Source organism: Sparus aurata, chromosome 12, assembly GCF_900880675.1.
Source record: "Sparus aurata chromosome 12, fSpaAur1.1, whole genome shotgun sequence".
NCBI lineage: Eukaryota > Metazoa > Chordata > Actinopteri > Spariformes > Sparidae > Sparus > Sparus aurata.
Window position 1 is genome coordinate 22,227,825 of NC_044198.1, and position 25,895 is coordinate 22,253,719.

The 25,895-nt window shown below is 38.8% G+C and overlaps 1 protein-coding gene across 5 annotated transcripts in view; it reads left to right on the top strand.

Annotated features, from left to right (window-relative positions):
• The first annotated feature begins 3,749 nt into the window (after nucleotides 1-3,749).
• The window catches only part of LOC115592652 (tenascin-like), a 47,129-nt gene continuing 24,983 nt past the window's right edge, over nucleotides 3,750-25,895 (top strand). Inside the window, exons 1-3 of one of the 5 annotated variants that reach the window (XM_030435672.1) lie at nucleotides 3,750-5,658; nucleotides 17,372-17,525; nucleotides 20,206-20,388. The gene's annotated coding sequence lies outside the window, so the exon portion shown is untranslated. The remainder of the gene's footprint in view (nucleotides 5,659-17,371; nucleotides 17,526-20,205; nucleotides 20,389-25,895) is intronic. The other 4 variants (XM_030435670.1, XM_030435673.1, XM_030435674.1 and 1 more) reach the window with 4 other exon arrangements.

A 25,895-nucleotide genomic window follows, 5' to 3' on the forward strand; every position in this document is an offset into this window, starting at 1 on the left:
GGTTGAGTATTTTTAAGTGTGCAAATGTTCTGGTAGTAGATTTCCACTGGTGCATGCCTCCACCTCGTGACTCATCTGCCCCGACCCAAGTGAACCTATTGACACTTTGTGCCTGTTTCCTCTCTCCACTCATGCAGTCATCTGCCAACTAATGTGGTAACTAATGCTGAATGAAATGAGCCTCTAATCAATGTGTTAAACTGTGCTGAATCAGATAACAGACAATGGTAGATATGATTGGCTTTAAAATAATTTACATTCTACCGTAGTATGATAGTACAAGCATCCATGAATAAATGAAATTCATGAGCTTTACATCACAAAAAGTCATGAAGCTTCTTAGTATATTTTGATGGATTTATATATTCCTTTATCATCCATGTTGTTATCTCCAAAAGAGTGGTCACCCATTAAAATAAACGAGCCTCTAGGGCAGAGGTGTGTTTTATTGCCGTTCTTGGATCAGGAAGCCCTGTTCAACAACTTCATGACAAAATCTGAGATGTTCCAGGGCCTCCTGGGGCCTTGTTTTTTTTGGAGGGACTCCTGGAGAAAAGAGGAGAATGTTTATAGTTTGAGCTTTTATATCCATTACACAATTAATGAGGTTGCCACAGGACATCCTGACAGAGATATTGGATATTGGTAGCCTGATAAATATCTACAGTGGATTAGAATAACTTGTATCCAGGTCCTGCAGTAGACAAATGGTTCAAATTAGTACATATAAACAATATGATTTCGTCAGTAGGAGAATAACCAGGCAGTGTTTTAAAGATTTAAAAACTGTGCTTGATCAAACAGCTGGGAAACATTAGTTACAAGCAGTCACTGATTGGATGATATCCACTCACTTGCACACTTTTTGGACTGCAGTGCTTCTCTAAAGATTCTCTGCTTCTCTAAAGATGCTAATGATAAATTGCTTAATAAAATAGCACGTATTGCTTATATATAAACATCCATCAACTTTCAAATAAGGCACAGATCGCCTTAATGTCAGTGAATGATTTATGAATGCTTTGTTGCATTAGTTACCTGCAAGTGGCTGTTTATTTTCTATAGTAGCAAGACATTGGCTTTGTCTTTTTAACTCTTTAATTCATCAGGAAGATGGCTACAAAGGACTGTTCAAGGATTGATTATTAATTTAAAGCATTAGTTTTTTTCAGCACTCACTGACTATTGTATTTGTAAAAATTACATCATAAACATTATTGTTTTTTTGCCCTGACCACTGTCACTTCATTTTCAAAATCAGCTTCCTAACAAGGATTTTTTATTTTTATCAACAACATTCAACTTTTTTCCCCACCCTACAAATGAGCATAAATGGGCAGATTGATCGTTTTGATCAATTTTCCATTTATAATTGAAATCATTACTTCCCTGTTTATAGCTTAAAGTTTTGTCACTTTTTATTAATGGATAACCGACATTTAAAACAATGTTTGTGTTGACGTTATTTTTGAGAGGTTAAACCGCCAGCCAAAGGAATTTTACACAACCTGGCAACCCAAAGTTTGCGCTAAGAAATGGCTTATAAGTGATCTATAAAGCATCAACTGTTTACGTATCATTAATAAAGCCATTAGTTACTGCCTAAAATCTTTTTATACATGCTTGCCTTATAAGAGTGTCAGTACAGCAGTGTCATTTTAAAAAAAAAAAAAAAAACCAAAGTAAAAGGAAACTATCCAGCAGACTGACAGAGTTAATGACCGTCTGTCCGTGCCCCCCCAACCCCCCACCCCACCCCCCGACTGACGTTGACGAGCGTCCCCCCCCCCCGGACAGACTGTGCGCCGCAACAACCCTGCTTGACCCAAACTGTTGTGTTTCAGCTTCCTCACAACGGCCGGATTTATCACGTTGTTTTATGCTGATGTCGATTTTTGGCCTTGGTTTTCGTTAACTTGCTTACACTTTGTCTTTGTCTGCCTGAGTCTAAAGCCTTTTGAAAGTAAAAGTCTGGTATTGCCTTTAAAGTTATAAATTACGCTTGTTAATTTCAGTGCCAAAATTCACATCTGCAGCACAATACCAATGAATCCTGCATGTGGAATTAGAAATCTCTGCTACTGATGGCATCCAGCCATGAATGACTTATTTAAACAGAGCAGTGGACTCAGCGTCACCTGCTACAATATTGTTAATCTCATCCAAATCATGCAACAATATTATTGTTAGTACATTTACTGATTAGCCAAAAATGCACAGAAAGAACACTCTTGTCAGCTTTTGAAACATTTGTACTTCTGCTTTTCAAGGTTTCCCTGGAAACCAAATATTTAAAGACAGAAACATCAGGCTTCAGGGATTTTTGATAAGGGGTCAGAGAACTGTCTCCATTACTTCAAAACACGTGAAAATGATCCTGCCAGCTGTATGCTAAAACTTTAGCATAAATTGTGTATTCTGTCTTTAGTGTTTCCAAGAAACTAGGCAAAGCTGACGACAACATTACTCAAATAACCAGTTTGGACATTTCCATGGTTTTCTTCTCAGAGGGGAGATCTTGAAGAACTTGGCAGCAGCATTAAATGAAGGCCTGTTTTCTTGTTGGACTCACGTTGCTGAAGTTACACAATTCTAATGGACCACATGCATGCTGCGTTGCCGAAAACAAGTATAAATGTAAAATATAGCTTACTGTAACAAGTGTGAAATTGAATCTACATAAAATGCTTTAACGCCAAATCAGAGGGAAATTCCTTCTATGTAAAATATGTCAATTGTTTCAGGAATGAACCCTACACCATTGACGGGTTAAAAATAACCGTAAACAACCAGGATGAGGCAGATAATCATCTGCGTTTTTTTTGTGGAATCCCATGCAGAATGCAACTCCGGACCACCCTCATTAAATGTATGAATCAGTCCATACTGGTCCAGACATGACCATCACTTGTACCTGAGCACATATATATTGTGAGACTTTTATCCTGCAGTACTCCAGAGGGCAGTATCTGATTAATTTAAAGTAAAAAAAAATGCCAGAAAATAGTGAAAAATGTACATCAGAATTTTCAAGATGCCAAGATGGCTTTTTTATAAACTGTGATGACTAATTTCCTCTTGATAAGCAAATAGATTAACCATGTTTGGCTCTTGTATCCTCAACACATTTACAATAAATGTATTTCTGCTGTTAAAACATACTAACCTGATGGCTGATTGAGCTGTTGGGACACTCTGGGCCTATTCAGTAACTGCAGTGATGAAGAAATCATTGGGAAGTATGGTGGGCGTTAACACTGTAGACATCTCAGTCTCATGACTAATGCATGGAAATAAGGTTGAAAATTGGCCAGTTGTTCCTTTCAGGAACATGAAGTCAACTGATGACACTCAGAGGTAACATTTAACACCCTCAGATTCCATCGGGCGGCTGTAGCTCAGTGGGTAGAGCTGGTTGACTGGTGATCAGAAGATCACTGGTTCAAATCCCAGCTCCCCAGGGCGGGACTGAGCTACAAGTCGAAGTATCCTTGAGCAAGATACTGAACCCCGAAGTTGCTCCTGATGTGCAGTTGGCACCTTGTGAAGGCAGCCACTGCCATCAGTAAGGGTCCTGCGATGAGCTGGCGACTCGTCCAGGGTGTACCCTGGCCTACGCCCATAGAGTAAGACTGGATTTGGCCCCAGTAAGCCCCGCAACCCCTTAGGGGGGAAAAAAAAAGCGGCAACATCCCGCGACCCTCATGGATAAGCGGAAAGAAAACGGAACGGAACCCTCAGATTCCAATGGGGAGACAAAAACTGATGAAATAGTCCTGATTTACTCGTCACCTCCGTGTCTCCAGATAACCCCTGAGGTAGAATAACATCCAACACTGACAGCTAAAGAAGGAAACTTTTATTTTGGTCCTGGAAATTACGTTAGTGTTAGCACTGGCAAATAAGCATAGAGGATATCCGAAAGCCTTTCATTAGTCAGAACTAATATAAATCAGCAGGCCAATGATTTGTTTTCAAAGAATTCCTCCAGGACAACCTCCTGAGGACACAGATCAAAGACGCCAGAGAGTATCCATGTCAGGTTTACCTCTGACCTGCTAACAACTTGCACACATTATTACAAAGGAGAGTATTTACAACGGATTTAACGCAAGATCTCATACAGCTGTATTTTACCGCCTTCTCTCCAGGAACACAAGATTTATGTGTTTTAATGTTATGCGGGTTGTAATTTAACCCAAAGGTCAGCTGGTTTTTTTCGAAGCCACTATTTTCTTATGTTATGTCATCGTAAAGACAACTGAAGTTAACTGCATGCTGTCTCTGTTTTGCTAGCAGGCACGGTCATTAGAATGTAGCTAGCTATTTGTTAGAATTCGGCAGGGATCGGGGAGGGCGGCTGTAGCTCAGTGGGTAGAGCAGGTCAGCTAGTGACTGGGAGGTCGCTGGTTCAAATCCCTGCTCCAGCCTGAGCTGAGCTGCATGTCGAAGTGTCAGACACTGAACCCCACACTATTAATGACGTTATTACTTACTGCTTATCATGAAAATAAAATGGCTGCATTCTTTAAAACAAACTGATTTCATGTAATGAAAACTGAATGATACCTCAGTCTACAGCAATCAAATAAAATGGTTGATCCAGACATGTTGTATGTTTTTAATAAGCTGTGAGCAGCTTTTATATTGTCGTGTGCACCTATGCCTAATTATTGTGATATGTTTTGTCGAATAATGAGTGTTTCACGATATAGTGATATTTAAGTGATATAAGACATATTTCTAAGTACATTAATATGAAATGCAGCTACACTAAGAAAATGCAATTAATGTTTGTTTTGTCTTGTTTGGTTAAAACTTGAAAGGGATAAAAAGAAAGTAATGTTTTTATTTTAATGAGAAAATGAGCAAATATGTTTTTGTCATGATGGCAGCAATGTAATTGAGTTCAAAATGTGATAACATGCTTGCAAGGATTTTGTAAATGCTATAAAAAAGAAACATGGCAAGGGCTTCTCTTTATGCGCACATTTCAGATTTAATAAAAACAATTGCTATACCCCTGTGAAGGCAATCAAATGAAAGACAAGCCCTGAAGTAGGCTGCGACTTAAGCCTTCATGTGTTTACTTGACAAAGTGCATACATCTGTTCAAATAAAAAGCCAAGTAAATGAATTAATCTCTCCATAAACACACAGAGACAGTAGGTTACACAGTACCGCCAACAAAAGTAGAAACGCTTGGTAGTAAAACTTCAGTCCAAGTGTAGGACAGCAGTGTTCAGACCGCTTTACCCAGACAAGCATGCCAGCTCTAATCCCTCTCTGTCTGGAAGCACTGACCTCTTTTGTTCAGTTGATGGCTTATTACCGGTATTGATTTTGGCTCCTTTATTTTACAGACTTCCTGCAGGGAGCCAGATGACCCATGCACATATCAGCTACTGTTGGCCACCGACAATTTGTTCCACTTAAGATAAATTGTTTACTTCTTTGTTTTTTGCTTTTACAAAACATCAGACAAAAGACTGAATACTCCATTGATGGATAGAACTTCTCTGTGATACTAGTTGTGGATTAAGCTCGTGTTTTTGCCTTTCTATCATCAGCTTGATGACCTGGAAGATTCTTCCTGAAGACTTGAAGTTCATCTGTTGCAGCTGAATCAGAGCTGAAGTGGACAGAACAACTTGTACTGTAAGTCCTATTACTGGTTCACTTTTTTCGATATATTAAGAAAATGGATAATATTCTTACTTACCATTAGTCTTTATAAATTGGTCTTTCTCAGCAGACGGCTGTTGTGTTCAAAGTACATTTACAAATTGGTGAGTAGAGGAATATGGCTTTTTTGATTTGTGGTGTTTTAGTGAAGTATTAAATCCACATGGCAGTTTGCCCCAGGGGTGGTTGGACTAGAAATATACTGTGGTATTGATTCAATGGACAACTGATATCCAGTTTTTGCTCAAAATACCCATCAGAGTATGTTGGACTGCTCCCGTCAAAGTGGTTTTGGCTCCTCCTTTGTTATTATTTCATATACAATATACACTTTGTTTTATCTAAGATAATTGCTATGTATTTTTTGCTACATTGGAATCTATTAAAGTGATATAGGATACCCTATAATTGATACTTTATGTTAACAGCAGTAAAAGACAACATAAGAAAAGTATCCCCAACTGAAATGTAAATTAGTGTATTGTTGAGGAGTTGTTGAAAACAGCAGCTGATTTGTAAGCACATCTGGTTCAGACAGATGACATCCACCATTCAGGCTGCCTGCTTCACCAAGCTTTCCCTCAAGTCACTCTCCCTGTTGAGATGTTTGTGTTTTCCTCACCATGGTTTTAAAGACAGCAGTCACATTCCCCTGGAGATCGATGGCTACTTTAAGCAGAACAGAAACGGTGCTTAATACAACCTTGAAAGTATGTCTGATTTTAAACTGTAGGGGTCAAATCTCAAATATCGTCAGGGGACCAGCAGTTTGTCATGGGGACACTTTACAGAATGACTTGTAGAGTTGTAGACTTTTTGCTTCCAGCAGTAGAAACAAACAATCAGTAAACATTTCTTGTAGCATGGGACTGATACCATTGTTCCACCAAAAGTGTCCTTACATACATAAGGGTTTTTTAAACTTGGGTTAAATTAGTGATTGGCTCCTCTCCCAATGTTAGTGGACAAGTTTGTTGTTTGTTGTTTATTTTGTGACAATGTTACAGTGTTGTTTTTTTGCTTCTTGTGTGTCACCTTTGTTTATCATCACAAATTCACTGGCAAAAACGGGGAACAGTAGAAAGCAGCAGAGCACATACCTCATCAGACTGCAACCTGAATATTTAATCAGTAACATTCTGGATTAGATGCATTGTTTCTTCTGGAGCTGATGATGTAAGTAGCTAAGGAGTGGGACATGTTGCTTCTTTCTCATCTCCATTGAGATTTGTACTCAGTTTCTCTTCAAAACTTGATGTTGAACAAGGATTGCTTGGACAGAGACGAACTAAAAAGTATTAATGAGCTAGCATCTTTAACTTTAATGTGCATCATAGTAACACACTTGACAAGAGGCAGAATTTAGTGTGTTGGCCCTAGTTTTGTGTTTCCATCACAGCCAATCAGAGCTAGTTAACACCCAAGACTACTGCTGAGTGATTCGATGCGTGAGTGAATTCCAGTTGTACTCATTCACATTAAAGCCAAAAGCCAGATGTTAATGGCAGTTTGTGGCTAATTTGTTTAGTCTGAATGGAGTATTGGTTTGGTTGCATTTGTAGAAAAGATGTTAATTGTGGGCTTTTTTTAAACGAACAATGATGATTATGGCTGCAAGTAATACTTTTTTTTTCACTTTTGATTTAATATACATATTAATGTCTCTATAAATCATTGACACATTCATGCTTTTGTCTGTAAAATGTCAGGAAAAAATGTGTTATCACTTCATTCATATTCATATGCAATTATAGAAAACAAAATAGCAGGAAGTCTTTATACATCAGAATCTTAAGATAGCATTTTTTTAAAAAGCAAAAATAGCTTAAATGTGATTGAGCAGTTATTTAAAGAACTGTATTATGTTTAATGCAGAATCTTCCAGAAATTCAAATTGTCATCAGGATGACTATTTTTAGAGGGTGTACCATATGAAAATCATCTCTGAGTAACCTCTGCGGAAATGTTCCTACTCCCTTGGTCACCCGCATCAACAGGCAGTGGTACAGTTGTCATGGTAACCTGAGATTGTTTTGGTTGGTTTGGGCAAGTGAGGCTGGTCTTTTGGTAAGGGGGACAGTTTTTAATGAGTAGCTCTTTTCCACTTTGTCATCAAAAAAATTGTTCGTCTTTCATGAATAGGACTGATTGAAGAATTTCTACCATATTAAGCAGCTGCTGCACCGTTTAGTTGGACCTCCCCTAATGAAACCAAATGAAAGTATGTAAGTCATTAGTGTGTGTCTTTTAGATTTCAGCATTTTAACTTTTTAATTTAAAGTGAAACTCTCGCCAAAATGCAACCAAGGCTTTATTTGGTATTGAATATGAGTCAAACCTTCGGGTGAAAGCATAATTACAACGAAAGAAGCATTTTTAAGATTTACCGTAGTTTCGGTTTTGGGCACGTTCATTTTGAACGGGAGTGCTCGGGGCATGATACGCTAGCGTCAAAATCGCTATTTTTAGAACACTAAGAAGGCTCGACACAACATGAAACTTTGCTCGTAGCATCACCGGGGTGTCTAGTCATGAACACGAGCATTGAGAACATTGTTTGTGTACGCAAAGTGTGTGTGTATGAAAAAGAAGGTTTTTGAACTACTCACGTTAGCTGCTGCATCTCCGGCGCGTGGCCGTCATCATGGCAGACAAAAAGTGTCGATCCACGACTGCGACCATCAGGAAGGAGAGTAATGGTGGGACGCTCCTCAAGCTTAGTTCCATATGAATGCACGGATAATTCATTTTTTTGTCTTAAGCGAAAAGCAACATTGACGTCCACGTTGAAAAGGGAGCCTCATATTACAAGCAATACTACAATCAGCAGCCGGAAAAGTCATGTGATGTCTCGCGTGGATAGTTGTTGCCGGAAGCCAGCATGCTACCGGTGACCTGAGAGACACAAACACAGCACACACCGAGAGAAGACACCTGAAGACATGGCTGGGTATGAAGAATACGATTTAATGGGCGAGGTGTTCGAGTTCGACGGACGTCCGTACCTTTTCGAGCCCGAGCTTACAGACGAAGAGATCCAAGAGCTTGACGAAAGGGCGAGAAGAGAGAGAGAGGTGCCACCGGATCAACACTTTTTGCCTGCCATGACGGCCGCGCGCCGGAGATGCAGCAGCTAACGTGAGTAGTTCAAAAACCTTCTTTTTCATACACTTTGCGTACACAAACAATGTTCTCAATGCTCGTGTTCATGAGTAGAGACCCTGGTGGTGCTAAGAGCAAAGTTTCATGTTGTGTCGAGCCTTCTTAGTGTTCTAAAAATAACGATTTTGACGCTAGCGTATCATGCCCCTAGCTCTCCCGTTCAAAATGAACGTGCCCAAAACCAAAACAATGGTAAATCTTAAAAATGCTTCTTTCGTCGTAATTATGCTTTCACCCGAAGGTTTGACTCATATTCAATCCCAAATAAAGCCTCAGTTGCATTTTGGCGAGAGTTTCGCTTTAATTTGAAGAACATTGTGTCTAAATAGCATCATGAAACACTGAAAACACCAATATAACAGAAATTCTTGATGCCTTAAAATGAATTCTGAAGAACAGATCGCTTCTACAATTACCTAACCACTCGACATGTGACTTCATATTTGGCAGAACTTCAGTCGTGTGCAGCAGGATGACTGGGTGGTTTGGTGCTTCCCACAGTCCATGGCATGTTCACTGTGTGTGGTTAGCTGCAGTTCCCTCCTTTCAACAAGACCTTATTTCACCCTAAGAAGCGTAACTCTTTCTATGCCCCTATGAGTGTATGTTGTTTTAAGACAGATTTGTAAATGATAGTGTTGTAAATGACAGCATAGATGGTAGTGCTTTGAGAGTTTTGATTACATTTTCTGTCCAGTAAGTAATCAGATTAATGGACACTTGTCACATTGATGTTTAATTTAACAGAGACATGTTTATCCAGTATTTTGCGCTGAACTAACTTTTCCAGTAGCCTGATGAACATGAATTCACCTCCCCCTCACCGGCTGTATGCAAAACTTGTGTTTTGAGCATAACAACAGTCAGGTCACACAGAGAAGTTTATCTAAAAGCAGCTGCTGTGCTAAAGCCAGCTTCATCTTAACGAATATTTCTCACTGGTGGTTGAGGGGAATCTGCTGGGGATTGTTAGAGGTGTCCCGGTTTGGTATTTAGTGTTAAGTACATGAATCAGCTCTTCAAGACAAAGATCTCCCATGCAAAGCGGAAAATATCAACAAACTGACATCTTAAATCTGTTTGAAATCATAACATTGAAGTTTTGTGTGTTGCCTATTTTGCAGATTTAGAATTATTTCAAGATGATATAACGTAATGTTTATGAATTCAAAGTAGCATGTGCTTTGGATTATGTTTTAGGGCTCCTCTTTTTCTACTTACCATTTTTATCTACAAATGATGCTGACTGAGCATCTGTAGTGATAAACATTTGGGGAAACTAGCTTTCTGGACAGTTGTGAGGAGTTGTTGTGGAAATGCCCTCTGCTGATTGACACCTAGTTTTCTTTTTCTACCTTTTCTAAATTTGTCTGCAGTGCTCTAGTAAATGACATGACCTCGTGTGGTAAATATTTGGTTGTACCTTGTGTGCATTTGTTAATGCTTCCTACCACATTTTATAGAAATATTATCTTGAGCAAAAAATGTTCAATGCTTTTCACAGCCCCAATCTTCACTGAAGTTTCCTACTGTGGTGGCTTTGTCCCATTCAGACTGCAGCCTCCTCTGTGATGTCTTCTAATCTAGTAAGATCTTGTACAAAGCTAATAATACATTGATCTAATTTTGTCTTTGTTGCAGCAGGGGTGTACTGTAGCAACACATGAATGCTCTATTTGATAAGTGTTCTAGAATAGGCTGGATGAAGCTGATGGTTAGAATATGCTCCGTGTTGTGTTGATGGAATGAAAATAGTAGAACTTGGCCACTCTGTGCAACGCTAGGATATGCAAAAGTTATCTTTTGGGTGCATTTGACGCTAACCATATATATCAGTGTTGGGCCAAAGTTTGTTTTTGCTTCACCCTTAGTGTTAAAAAACTGATATTGGAGGTTTAGGGTTGAGCTTCCATACGCAGCTGACCCCACATTTTATTTATTAAGCTCTTAAAGGTAGGAAGTCCTGTACTGGCTGATGCCTACTCCTGCTGGGTTGTGTAAGATGTATTTAATTGTCTTATCATGTTATATTACAGTGTTGAAGCCAGGCATGTTTTAGTGTAACAAACATATCTGCCACACCATGTTTCCAAGGTGTGGCAGATACGTTTGTATTTGTGTGTGTGAGGGATGTGTTGATAGTAGTGCATATTATATGTTCAGTAGATGGCTTTCATGCAGATGTACAGCGGCTCCAAAATATAATCTCCATCTTATGTTTGACACGTGTACAGAGTATTATTTTCCATTGTTAATCACACTATTGAGCCAAATTTAATTTTCTGTCATCTCACCGTATCCTCAACCTTCTTTTATCAGATATAAAAAGAATCTTGAAGAGATAATCAGTTGCAGACTCTTCTGTTCTTCCTGTCGACTGCAGAGAGAAATGGTGCGCCGTGCTGCCTCGATGTGGCCTGACAGCTAGTTTGAAATACTGTATCTGCATGGTGTATGTATTTTATGCTGGGTGCACACTTTATGACCTCTATTCAGCAGATCCAGTGTTGACAGTTATTGATGGCCAGCCAGCTTATCTGCACATCAGTCAGCAACAGACTGTTTTAGAAGAAATAATTTACCTCTGTGTATTCCCAGTTGAAGGTGGTGTAGTTGTTGTGTATTAGTGCTGCAATATTTCACTTCTGCAAGCAATATTTACTGCTACACCAAAGTATTAGATGAAAAAAATGCAGCTTGTCTGTTGACATTGTCTAACACACCTAACTTCCTTGTGCGAGAGGAAGTTAGGTGTCACCTTTTCTTCACTGGTGTATTTTAAATCTTGGAAAAGAGCCTCAAGCTTTATCAGTCAGCATTTATAGATTCACCAGATATTGTGTTAGACTATTTCTCATGTGGATGAAAAAGTAGTTACCTCACAGTGAAAGACGTCACATGAGTGAGAATGATCGCTTCATGCTCCCACACAATTTTCCATAAGTCTTTGTCCAAGTTGAGACCGCAGAGTTCATGCAGCTGTGTGCATGAAAGCGCTGAGTAGCTGCTAACTAAGGCCAGACTGAGTAGCCTCTGTGAAGATCAGCCATCTCCCACAGTGGGGAAATGTCAGCTGGATGGAATGAGGCAGGCCTGGAAACTGGGGAGGCCCTGCAGCTCAGCAGAGAGTATCAGCAGTGTTATAACTTAGCTGGGACAGCTTTCAGCTCTATGCCATAACTTTTGAAGGGCAACTTGTGCACAAAATAGCATGTTTGAAGCCGCAATATTAAGCTGCCAAGAATCAGCAGTGTGAGAATAAACTGAAGCATTTGTTAATGATTTCTGTCGACCAACAGTAAGATGTCTTCCCTGTAATTGTAGTTTTCCTTGTTTATAGAACAGTGTACATCCTTTTATGGCCCGTCCAATACTAGATTTTTGAGGCTGATGCTGAAGATTATATTGGGGAGTTAAAAATATCAGGAGAATTGAAATAATATCACCAATTTTTCACTTCTAGCGCAACATCATTTTATGATCTGCAAGTTTATATCACTTCTACTATCCAACCCCGTCTCTTTAGTTTGTATAGTAATGCTAATTCCATTTTTAGTCCTTTTCCATACACACCTGCTGGCTTGAATTGACAGCAGCACTCCCTTTTCATTGCCTGCTTTACGGCGTGTCTATAACTGTTGATGCGTTTGTCCTGAGTTGATGACAGTTAAGAGCAGCACCCTCTTCAGCACTATTTGCTATTGTACTGTGCAACAGTTATGGTTGCCATGTTCCTATCATCATGGATTTTCTAGGCTATTACAGTGTTGCTTGGACTCTACATCTTATTGCATGAAAAACAGAGAATGGAAGATTAAAAGGATGTTGAAGAGGAAGCTACCATTTGTCCCTGAATGATGATGAAGCCCATGTGAGTTCTCCGCAATCCACTTGAAGAAGTTGGCTGTGCTTTGACCAACTACAGCCTTTGGCAAGGTTTGAGGGAAGCATGTTTTTGTGCTACACACAAGGTGTTAGTCAAAGCAATCTCTTCATGATTCTACAATTTATTGAAATGCAACAATTTGGCTGAGCTGCTCACAACTTAAACATACGGAGCCTTCAACGACCCTAATGAAAGGTCAAAAAAATATGTTTAATGCTTTAAGATCTTTGAATATTGCTTAAACAGAGAGTTGTTAAAAGTTAGAAGCTGAATTGTACCATGGAACATTTCAAACATTGCAGCATTTCTGTTGGCATGAATGTCATGAACTCCTGAGGGAGGATTACGGTCTAATGCTGTGATCTAAACTCCAGTAGAGACACTGGCTTATGTGTTCAATGTGATATCTGAGCTGACACATTCACAGCTGCATTCTTGTAGATTTTTCTGTCTTTTGGGACTTTACTGATGGATTTTGGGACAATGTGTGGTGCTTGTTGTAAGCCTTGTAAGATTTTTTTTAGGGGAAAATGCATGTTTCGACTGTCGTCCTAAGTGGGCAAGTGTCAGTGTTGTTATAACAATAAATATTTGGTTTAATGTAGAATTATGATTGTCGGCAAAATGCATCAGAAGAGCTATAAAAGTCCTTGTCATAGTTTGCTTTAAAAATGATGGTTATTTTTAAGTATTCATGGCAAATGCTGTCAGATATAATGGTTTAATTAACACTTGGCTGACACAGATTATATCTACTGCTCAATTTTCTTTCTGCATTTTAGGAAGCGCTTTGTGTGGTCAGCAATCCCTGAACATCTTCCCCTTACAACACTGAGTTCACTGGACCGTGCTGCACTGACAAAAGACTCTCCTAATGCAGTCAAAGCATGTCTTTATATTTCTTTGTCTGTTTTAATTGACATTGATAATTGTGTGATGATTTTTCTCCCTGCTCAATAAGACCATTAACTCAGCAAATAAACCCATCAAAAGGAGAGAATGAAGCACTGAGATTATTTTGGAAAACTGTAGGTTAAATTGGACCATGTCGACTACAACACAAGACATATTCTTCTTTGTAGTTTAAAAGTTTGGGTAGTGGTTTAAATCTGTTCAAATAATTAATAGTGGGTTGTATTAATTTTTTTTATCTGGAATTACTAAGATTGGTTGGTCGGTCCAGAGTGATATTATATCTACAAGTATTGGATTGATTGCCATTAAATTATGTACAAAGACCACCAAGATGTTATCATCTCACATTTTGAGTTAGTCTGAAAAACTATTGGTTGATTGCCATCAAATTGCCAAAGCTATTCACTACTTGAGGGAGATGTATTCATGTTGAGCCAGTCCCTTTTGAAAACACAGGGAAATGCTGGATTTGCAACATAAATATATATTATGTGCCAACTTTATGAAAGATGAAAGCAGTCCTGTAATTCCTCTCATCACCATGACATTAACTGTAGCAATGAATGACACATCACTGATCTTATTAAGGATATCTGGCCCTGTGCTTGATTGAGCTCTCAGTCAATTCAGCCAAACACATCAGTTAACAAAGAGTCACATTCAGTACAGATCATTCACGAGTGTCACCATAATCCGTAAACTAATGCCTGGAAGTGCAGATCCTCTAATCTGTAAAGAACACAAGCTCATTAGAGCTACCACACTGAGACAACAAAGGGAAGGGATCTCCATGCAGAAATTGCCGTCTGGTTTAGCTTGAAGCCGCCCTTAGTAGTGACTGCAATCAGAAGCTCTCAGCAGATGTGCTGGCAAGCCTCGGGAGCGACCTGAGAGGATTTGTTATGCCTTCAGAGCCATATTAGTTCATGTTTGTGTGAGCGGTGACATCTCTGTTCTGCTCAGTGTCTGCACATGGCCTGAAGCTGACTCAGAGTTAGACTGATGAGGATGTAACACCACGTATGAGAATCCTTGGCTCTCAATCTTTCTGTTTTTTTGTGTCTCTGCCACAGTTGTTTGATTGTCACTCAGCTTGCCAATGTTAATATTTTCTACAAGTCTGATGTTAAACAGTGTTTCAAGGTTTCTTGACTTTACCACAGCTCAGTTATCACGGCCACCGCTGTTATTTGAGGCTATTTAATTTAATCTGCAGATAAATCAAATGTCTTTCCTGTGTCAAGAATTTGCAAGAGTTATAGTGGGTCATTTAAACTAATGAGGTCATCTGAGAGGTAGCTTTTCTGTGTTGCTATGTTTAAGACTTGTGGACAGTTCGTTGATAATAAATCTCGTGACCCCCGCTGGAAAATCCTCACATCTAAAAGTTAACAGAAATGGATGCAATGTATGATCTTATTCTGTGACCTTATTTATTGTCTTCCAATCAGGTTATGTAGGGACACGTCTTAAAATTAACAACTTTAGTGCAAAACTCTTAATATTCACGTTACTGATGAATGGAAACATGCATTAATTGTGATTTTCTCTTGCAGATTTTCTTGAAATTCTGTTGCAATTTGTGCAACCATTTGGCTGTGGGTAGATGTATAGGTTATAAGTTGGATAGAAATTAAAAATGACCTGTGCATAGTTTCAAATGATTTTAATATTAAAAAAAACTCAATCAGGAAGACTAAGCAACACTCCAGGCAAGAAAAGGTGGTTCAAAAGCACAAGCCAGGAAATGAGACGGGAACTTTTTTAAGTCACTGAAGTGGTTTAACTGGGATTACAGTTGAATATATATTATTAGGAACCGTAAAACAGTGACCTGTGAAAACTTCTATTGATTATATTTGAGAGAAACTGAAGAAAGAAAAAACTTACCCTTTCCTCAACAAAACAAATCTGATTTAATACACTAAGCATTGTCAATCGTTACAGCTACCTTCACAGCACAAAACATTTGCACTGCAACTTTGTTTCAAGTCAGACTGTTTTCTGTTCTTACCTTTTTAGTTTTCTACTCTTTAACTAGAAAAGATCAAATGGCACACACCTCCCATTTTAAAACCTCCTGCAGAAACACTCAGTAATTTTATAGCTACGTAATTAAGTAAATTATGTAAATAATTCAACGTGATGCCTGTCAACATGAAAAAAACTAAATTACTTATATGACTCTTTCATTAGCCAACTTGGCTTTGGTAGCACACAACAAAAGCCATCACTTTTGTTGCCATTGTAACTAAATTTCAGTTCAATCATATGCCAGTTTAATTTTTCCCAAGTTTTTACAAAATATTTTGTAGATATGAATTTATATAATTGTTCGGCAACTCGGCACATATTTTTTCCGGTTTTGTGCATGTCAGTAAATGAAAGTAAAAACACTTGTCATTTTTTGTAATCCTCATAAAAATAATCCTGCACCTACATTTACAGACCTCGTGGTTCATTGTAGGTGAACTGTTGAGCCCAAACCACCCATAACCCGGTGAGCTCTATGATTACAACCCAATGCAAAGGTCAGACTGGAGACACTTTACTTTTCTTTATGCCAGGATCTGCCTGTTGAGATTATAGAGGACTGGACCAAGGAGTGTGACAGCCCAACTGTATGGATTGGGTGTATCAACCATAATTCCTAGGAAAGAATGCCATTGTATAAACTACCAATAGATGTTTAGTCTTGGGCAAGTTGTTAAGTGCACAGGAGACTAAAATTCATTTCAGTGCACAAAGAGAGAATAGTTTAATAGTTTATTTTACTGTATTATTGTAATTACCTGTAGTCTATTGAGGAAGAAACATGTTAACAGAATTATTTAGAAAACAGTTAAAATTGCCAATCACGTAAGATAGCTTCTTTAGGTTGCTTCTTTAGTCCAAAGTCAATCCAAAACGCAAAGCTTATTAATTCATTGCCACAAAAGATGAAGAAAGTGGGTCTTAGATTGCTTTCTTCTCATTGAAAGGTGTTCTTAAATCTTAACTTTGAACTTCTGTGTTGTAGCTAAAACCATGTTCTCACTGTAGTCTACTTTATTTCACTAGGCTCATACTTTTCTGTATCTGGTTAAGACCACCTGTTGAATGAAAACTCAAAATATCGAGTTGAACCTTTTTTTAAGGTGATGAAGATCTATATCTGTAACACTTACTTTAACCTCCAACACCAGAACACCTGTGTTGTTTTAACGGAGGATGGTTTTTGTCTGGTCCAAGTCTCCTCACAGAGCCGTCTGCTTTGCACATCTGGTTATAAATGTTTTTGACAGTATATAGAAAACAATTTATTATTTTTTTTTTACCACTATCAAAGTTTTGGATCTATGCTAGATTTATACAGTTTTATCCATGCTAGTGGTTTGGCTCCTGGAATTACAATGGTGGTTTCACGCTTTGGTCCAGACTGAAACAACTTGAGTGTTTGATGGGTTGAAATTTTGTAAAGTTATCTATACCAATCAGCCACAACATGAAAAGCACTCAGGTGATGTGAATAACTTTGATCATATAATAACACTGCAGTTCCCTGAAATGTTTGAGAGGGGATTTAATGTTGAGGCTGATCAGTGCAGTTTCCCCAGAGAATAAATCCTACAACGGTGATCTCCAGACGCAGCTTTTCCAGCAGGTGTTTTTTGTGTTTTAGCAAAATATCATCACATTTTGAATGCATTACCATGGATTATTCATTTATTTTCTTTTTTTCAGATATTCATGGTACTCGGATGATGAATCCCTTGACTGTTACTGTTGTGCCAACACATGGTTGGTGTCTGTGGTGTTGAGGAAAAATTCTCAATCACTATTGGATTGAAGTGCAGTAACATTTGTGACCCCTTGGCTTCTTCAGCACCATCATCAGGTCAAAATTTTAATCTGTACAATACTTTGGTAAATGACCAAGTACCTGCAGTGGTAAATGTCAGCTGTACTGTACTCGTTTTTATTGCCTCTCAGATCTGCTAACATGGCTGTAGACGCTCAGTTTTGTTAGGTAGCAGACATGGTTGCATAAGTGTTTTTGTTCTAACGTTGGCAGACATCCTTCAGATTGTCTTGTTGTAATCATAACTGCCTATTGTGTTTATAGCTGCAGTCACAATAGCTTGCAAATGTTCTATGGTTTGCCTGAGCCACACAAGTCGTGTTGCAGTGTGTTGTACATGTGAAACACATGTGGAGTCTTAAATTAAAAGGGGCCACAGTGTGACCCATTTACTTGGTTCCACATTTTCTCATTCTTCAGGGCTCTTCACCAGACCAGATCCCTGGGGTCTTCTGAAGCTTAAGAGAATATTTGATTTACAGAACGGTGACAGATTTTATGAGTTTTTCCCTGGCTTGTGAGTGGAACCTCTTCAACACATACTTGAACTACATCTCAGACATGCATATATTTCCTGTTTTGCATTATAGGATCCTGAAGTACAGACACTTGTTGTCTTTGTGTCTTGAGGGTTCATTTACCTGACTCAAACAACCTGCAATGAAAAGTGACAAATCTACTTAGCTCGGTTGTCCTGGTAGATTAGTCAGGATTTATTGTTTTAGTCCATTGACTCTTAAATGCTCCTCCTTATGGCCAGTTTATAAAAACAAGACCACAACTAACTTTTTGATTCAAATGTATTACATATTTGATTTACCTTAATGTAGATGAAATCTTTACACCTTGAACAATTTACTTCTGTAATTAAGTTGTATAGTTTGGGGGAAAAAAATGCAAAACAAATGAGTGGCTGTATATCAAACAATTTGATGATTTTTTTATTCAGTAAAATTACCAAACATTTATAGGACTTTCTGCTTTTGTTTGTCTTATTTGACAGTAAACTGAGTATCTTTTGAATTTGAGCTGTTGGTTTCTAAAAACAAACTATTCACAGGAGTTTAATTGGCTTAAAGCGTGTGAGTTTATTACTGTTTTATATTCAAATGAACAAGTGAGAAATCAGAATAGAACAAGATAATTATCATGAATAAAATTCCTTGGTTGCAGCCATTACTTTCAATATGGTTTGCAAAACACAGTTGAGATGGCAACGGAAACAGCATTTGACAGCTTGTACCAAGAGAATGTCTTTCATTGCTCCTTTTGAGCTTCTTGCCCTCCATTGTTTCCCATGGCTGTTCAGTACACCACATTGACGGAAAAACCTCCAATAGTCTTGTAGTTGTGGTATGAAACCTTAGTGTAGATTTCCACAATCTTAATGTTTAGTTTGTTTGTCACTGCGCAATTTTTTGTAGGATCCTTGAAACCTCACAAACGAATGAAAGTCAGATGATTTTCCCTTGAAACTACACAGCAAAGAACTGACACTACTAGTTTCTGACATTTTTTAGACCAAATGATTCATTGATTGGTCATCAACACATAATCAATTATGACAATAAGAATTAGTTCCCTAATCTGTATAATCTTCTGAATCTAAAGGTGTTTTACACTTAGTATAAACTACAAGCAACAAACCAGCATGTCTTGAACATCTTAACCAGTTACACAGACTCACTTTAAAGGTTTAAACTGATACCTGCCTTATCCTCAACTAATCTTATATTAAGATTAAACTGTGTAGCAGCCGTATGGTGAAGTGTTGCCTGCTTCCACAGCTGAACTCTAAGTAGTGTTGCAGTTTTACATTCAGGACAGACGGCAACTGATATCACATATTTTCTCGCAGCTTACTTTCATTTTAATCCAAGATGGTTGGACGCAACAGTTAAGAATGTGTCTGTTTCCTGCTCAGTCCATCTGTTAAATGTATGACATATGACCATGTCTGTGCAAGATATAACTGTGTCTGTGCAAGGAAACATTTCCTCCAGGAATTAGAGATTGGCCTTAAAATTGGGCATCCACTTTTCTGGACAATTACTGGAACCATTCAATTAGGAAAATGTCATATTTATTCAGTTAAGAGTTGGTACATGTATAATACAGTGTGGTTTCAGCTGCTGTAGATATCAATCACTGTCACAGAGCTGCAGAAAGATTCACGCTGTGAGCTTTTATGAACTGAGGGATTAGTGATAAGTATGGAAATAAAGAGTCATGGTGATGGGTGATTGAGGGCGGTTTTCCCTGATTCAATATTTGAGTAAATTGAACAAAGAATCTGCTTCACTTCTTTAGCATTAATCATAAAGGATAAAATCCTAAGTCATTACTGCAAAGTTAATATGGTTAAAGGGAAATCGTCTGTCTTCTGTCTACAGTCTGACTTCACTTTCCTCTCATTCCCGGCTTTCCCCTCTAATTTTCCTGCACAACCACAAGCGCTGCTCGCTTTGTCATGACTCCCAGTAACACTGGCATCTCATTTGAAGGCAGCAGCAGCCCAGCTCTGCATCCATTAGTTACAGTAGAGGGAGGGAAGAAAGACTGAGGAGGGAGGGAGAATGACGGCTATTTAAGGGTTGGAGTTTAAGCAATGGGGGTCTGACCCAAACACTTTAAAAGACATTTACTCCCACTCTCTCTCTCTCTCTCTCTCTCTCTCCTTCACTGGTTTCGTCTCACTCTCTCTCTGTCACTAAAGGAGCTGAACCTCAGCCTGAGCTGTGAGGAAAGATAAGGAGCTGGCTGAGGGAGGGCTGACAGAGCTGCCACCTTGCTGGAGAGGCTGCAAGACAGAGCAGTGACACAACAGAGCAAAGCATCATTTTCTTGGCTTTAATGAATGCATGAAAACCCGGAGGAGCGCCTCATCTTACCTGCCCAAGTAAGAATGTCTTTTTATGTATTTCCCTGATAGTTAAATATCTTGACTTTTGTTTATTTATGATTTTTTAGTTGAATTTCCTTTAAATGAAATGAGTCTTAAAAATAGAGGCACATATAGTGGTAGTTGCACACTTTTTTTTTTAGCAGTACCTTTCAGTCTAGCGCAGGGTACCACAGCACCAGAAGGCATCGATTACAGTTTATTAGAAGTACATTCTTTGTGTGTACTGCAACTTCTTCCTCAGTCAGACACACATAGCAGCCAATGCAAGATCAGAGGTGATGACGGACTGCTGTGGGAGAGAACATGTGGAAGTGTTATCCGCCGCTTTGATCGTCACTGTAGAAGGGCCCGCAGCCAATACGCTTCATGCCAAAAAGATTCAGTCAAAATTTTCTCAGGTTATAGATCAATACTCCTAAAAATAAACCTGTCCATTTGTTTGTGTGTGTAAGTGTGTGTGTGTGTTTGTGCATGAGGGCTAAAAGAAATGATGTGTGTTTGTGTCTGGTGAGTTTATGCAGCCTGATGATTCATTGCATTACCTTGGGCAATGCAATTCAGTTTTCATTGTGTGTCATTTTTCCATCATGGAGATTAAATTAAGGGAAAAGTGGGTAGCAGGATTTGCCAGTGTGGGCATGGAGAAAAAATACTTCATCCATTCAGTCCATTAGCTCTGCCTAATTGAAATCCAACTCTGGCTCACAGTGGTTTTCAACTTCAGTTCAGATATAAATATTACAGCTGAAGGTTATAATCATTCAGCTCCTCTGGTGTTCTGTCCAGATTATTTAAGCTTTTATGTGTCATCCGCCAATTCTCAAACTCTTATCTAAACCCATGTCGTGTCCCATCTGCAGATATTCAGGCCAGGATGTTTTACAGCCTCTCTGCTATGTGTTGGCTGTCCTGGGATGTGTCTGTGCAGCAGAGTGAGAGAAAGGTGTCTAGGTGAACAGTTAGAGGGACAGCTGGTTCAGTAGCTGGAGCTCCCCCAGGGCTTGTCCTACACTGTTTCCCTCTGCGTGACCTCTGCAGAAAAAGCCAGGGGTAGATCATAATTCAGAATCACACGCCTCCGGGTTTTATGCAGAGTGTGTTAGATTTTTTCCAGTTCCTAATTTCGAAGGGTCAGTGCGGCGACACTGAGTGTCAGTGAGGGCACTGTGTCGGGTATATTCATCAAATAATGAAATAATCTCTCTCTTCTACATAAAAAAAAGACGATTTAAGTCATGTTGGACATAATTTCAAAGTACAGAATACTCAAATTAATAATAAAGTTAATGCTTATATAACTGCATGTTCTGTGTCAGCTCTGGCTGTGTCAGTGTAAGGCCTTTGACACTGTAAATCTGCCAGAGTGTTGAGAATCAGGTGTGCTGGTTGTGAGGGGGGCGGTGGACAGATGGTTGTTGTGTAAGTGGAGGAATATCTTCTGATGTCTTGCACAGCATAAATGCACATGTGAGATTAGAGAACAAAATGGACTATATGCTTTATATACTTCAGTTTATCCATTCAACAGTTTGGTTTCTTTTTCAGCCTGAGAGCCTTACAGAGTCGCTGACAGTAGACTAGAGCTTCAACCAACTGGTTTTCTTTATTGGTTAATTTTGCCAGTATTTTCTTTAGACCTTTAGTAGCGCTATGGAGTTATGGTGTTGTTCTTTGATGGGGGTCCTCTCTGTGTTTAGCTTGTCCTACAGTGGTGTTAAATTGCTCCACTGATCGAGAGGTGGCAAGAAAACGACTACAAACTTGTAAACATGGATATAAACAAAACTAGATTAAAAGTGCTTAAACAGGCTACTTTGTAAATATCTAATTAGGAAGAAAATGCACTCGACATTTTTGTTAGCCCTCAAGGGTACACACGGTACTATCTGGTGGGTGACACTGAAAACAAACACATTTGTTTGTTTTAAAGGATAACTCCACCGAGCACCTTTTTACAATCATTTTGGAAAATCATGACTTTGACTTCTGATTGTCCAACCAATAGTCCAAAACACGAGGATATTTAGTTTATTAACATATATGGCAAAGAAAAAGGAGCAAATCATCCAATTTGAGATGCTGGAACTACCAAATGTTTGGGTTTGGGATCAACAGCAACAAATCATCAAGAAAAAGTCTCCTATTACAAATTGTTAAGCTTTTTCCGCTGATTGAGAAAGCACGTAGATGCACATTGAAACTGAAATGTGCATCCTGCTCAGGCTCCACTGGGGACACATAAAGCTCAGGTTTATTATTCTTAAAGGACTGCTTCAGGATATCTGTGCAGCAGTGTGGAAAGTGTACTATCTTCATGAGCTGTTACAATTTCTGTTATTGTGCCTCAGTAATCTGTCCAATTAACTGTCTCAGGAGGATTTCAAGCTGTTCAAGATGTTGTGAAAGTATGACTTTACCATTCAGGGTGAATAAAATGCTGAAATATCACATAATAGCAAATAAGCAGACAATCTGGATTAATATTCACTACTGACCAGAGTCGTGACACGTTGCTGTCAGCCACAAATGTTTTCCATAAGAAATGAGGCCAGACATGCTGCACTTGTGCTCTCATGTATGTGACTGGTTTGAATCAGTGTGTGAGATGAAGCGTCCAGGAGCAGTCCTTCAGATGAGCTGATCAAAGACAACAAAATAAACATTCAATGAATAAAGCATGCAGTGGCACTTTCAGTTTTACTGAAGGTTGCAGTAACTGAGCCACGATGTGGACAAGTACCTCAGTGCCTTTTCTTTTTTTCTTTGACTAGGCAAAACAGATGTCGTCAGTCCAGGGCCAACATTCCCAGTTTGTCTTTTCCACGCGGGAAAGTTCCCTTCTCGCTGCCAGCATGGGGGAAGAATACTAAAGCTACAGCGATTCTGGATTATAGCTTAGTGAACAGGTTATATTTATTTCAATTTTCTCTCCAAATTGTCTTCCCATGTCCCCTAGTCAAACGAAATGTCCTCGCTCAACCCCTGGTGCTTTGACTGATGGATTCTTGGCTTTTTACTGCAAGCACTATTAGACTCATATAGTTTAATGAGTTTGTCTATTGATATAGAGAAATGACTACAATATCAAATCACCTTTGTATAAATTATTGGGGCAATTTGAAATATAGAATAGCTACAAGAACATCTTTAGCTGAAACATGTAGCCTACTGCAAGAGCTGTGTTGAGGATTTTAAAGGATTCATTCTTTCAGAGCAAATTATTAGTCTTCGCTTCCTGTAAAGTTTGCAGAAAGGAGAACAAACATATTGACAAGACCTAGTTTTCAGATTTACAACACCAGCCATAACTTACCTTTATCCTGTTACTTACCAGATGTGTGAGAACTCGTGAAACTCAAGCTCAGTGTTATATCCCTGTCTTTAACAGATTAGATGAAGGGGTGCAAAAAATGCTTGAGAAAGAGGGGTCAAAGGTCAGGGACAATAAAAGGGAAGAAAAGAAGATTGATGTCAGGGGTCTTCCTTCATACTTCAGCCTCAGCCCAACAGAAAAAATATTTGTCATAGCTATCATTTTTGTTTTGGAGAAACCATCATGCTGCCTTTCATCAAAAATATAAGCAAGAAAACAAAAAGAATAGAAAGTGAAGGACAACTTTCACTCATCATGCTATTCCCCTGATCTACAACAACACCACAACATTTCCTGTCAGCCAGTAGGACACTCGCTGCATCCAAAGACTGTTGGCCAATAGCCGACAACTTGTCACATCAAAGTTTGTTTATTCCTGCTACTTAATTTGTTTTATTGGTTTTTCACAAATATAAATCTTAGGCATTCCTAACAGGAAAATTCATCACAACCAGCAAGTGCTTCATATTTTGGAGCAAAAGTGAATACACACAGGCTCAACCTACCTGTTAATCCTGAACCTTTCTGTTGATAGTAGTGAAGTCTTGTTGTGAGTTGTCACGTCCAGTGGGATGGATGGAAGAAGATTCCCATGTTAATTAGAGCCCAACAAATAATATTTTTCCAGCCAGTGCATCTGTATGTTAGTTTTCAGGCTCTCTGTATTTTAAGTCCCAGGTTTTTTGTATCTAGAGGTGTGTCAAGCTTTGAAACTTGAAAATTAGGATAACTTTGATATATCAGGAACGTGGCATTAATCCTGTGGTGTGGGGTCAAAGGTAGAAATGGGTTCAAGGGCTGGGTCTAATATTGAGAATGCAGTGGATATTTTTTTTTGCAAACTTTGGCCAGATTCTTTCATTCGGAACATTTAACGTTGTAAAGATTTATAGATTTGTCTAAATCTAGATGGGATGCTGAATGGTTGAGCAGATTTCGTTCTGGGATAAAGAATTGTTTTTTCTCCCATCGTGTGACAACTTAAAATACTTTTTACCTCCATCTTGTATCAGTTTTGTGGGTATTACTTTGAAATACAGGTTTTGATTTATGTGCAAATGCTGTTATCTATTTTGATTTTGTATCTCTGGAAGGTACAATTTGGAAGTGTCAAGGGAATGGCAAGAGAAACAAAAGTGAATGCAGTCATGGTTACACTGAGATGCAACAAACACTCAGTTGAATCTTAACTACAAGGGGGGAAAAAAGTAGATGTGCAGCTGAGTATCAGTATCAGTTTCCAGAAGTCTTTGAGAATCTATATCCAGGTGCAGCACTTGTCTTTTTATAGCCCTCACTGCATGAACTATTCCCTTCTGGAAGACATTTTTCATTTGTTTGCCTGTGCAGGCTCATTCAGACGCTACTAATCACAAAATCTGGACAAAATCCTCCACCGCAGAGATGCAACCCCGTTATAGAGGCACTGTATAGTTGGCTTCCTCCCAGTCATAGCAGCAGAGATACATGTGAAAAATCTTTAAGCAAAGATGTTTCCATTAGTGAGGTAGAGACCGGTACACAAATACAGTCTGTGAAGTCATTGTGGTACAGTCTATTGATTTCCCGTGCTTACTCAGTTCTTCTGGAAACTCAACACTGAGTAATCTAGGGAGGCTTTCCCACACTGCTGGAGAAAATTCTCATTAGTTCTACAGTAGTTTGGCTCTCACAAATTATAGCGCTCTTGGTGTTTTGCTGATGAAGTCATCTGAGATTCGTGGGCCAGAAGGAGTCCTGTGAATGGGACCAATTCTGCTTTTCTTTAATGTTATATACGGGATTTCAGCCAACAGCTGAGACTTTTCAAATATGTGTAAGAGTACTTTGCAAGAAACTTGATGTGCCAGCACAACTGTGAATTCCTTAGTATCAAAGCCTTTAATGCAGCAGTAAGAACACTTTTTCTTGATGTTGTGATGAATTTGGGCAGTTTAACACTACGTTTTTGTGCTTTTTGCTTGTTTAACTTTTTTCTACACACGTGAAGACAATTATCAAAGTAGTATTTCTTTGTTTCCGGTTTCCCAATGGTTTTGAAATGAATGAAATTACCACATAAATCTCTGTTGCGCAGATGTCAGTACCCACTGTTGCTTGCTGCATTGTTTTCAGCACAGTGACTCAG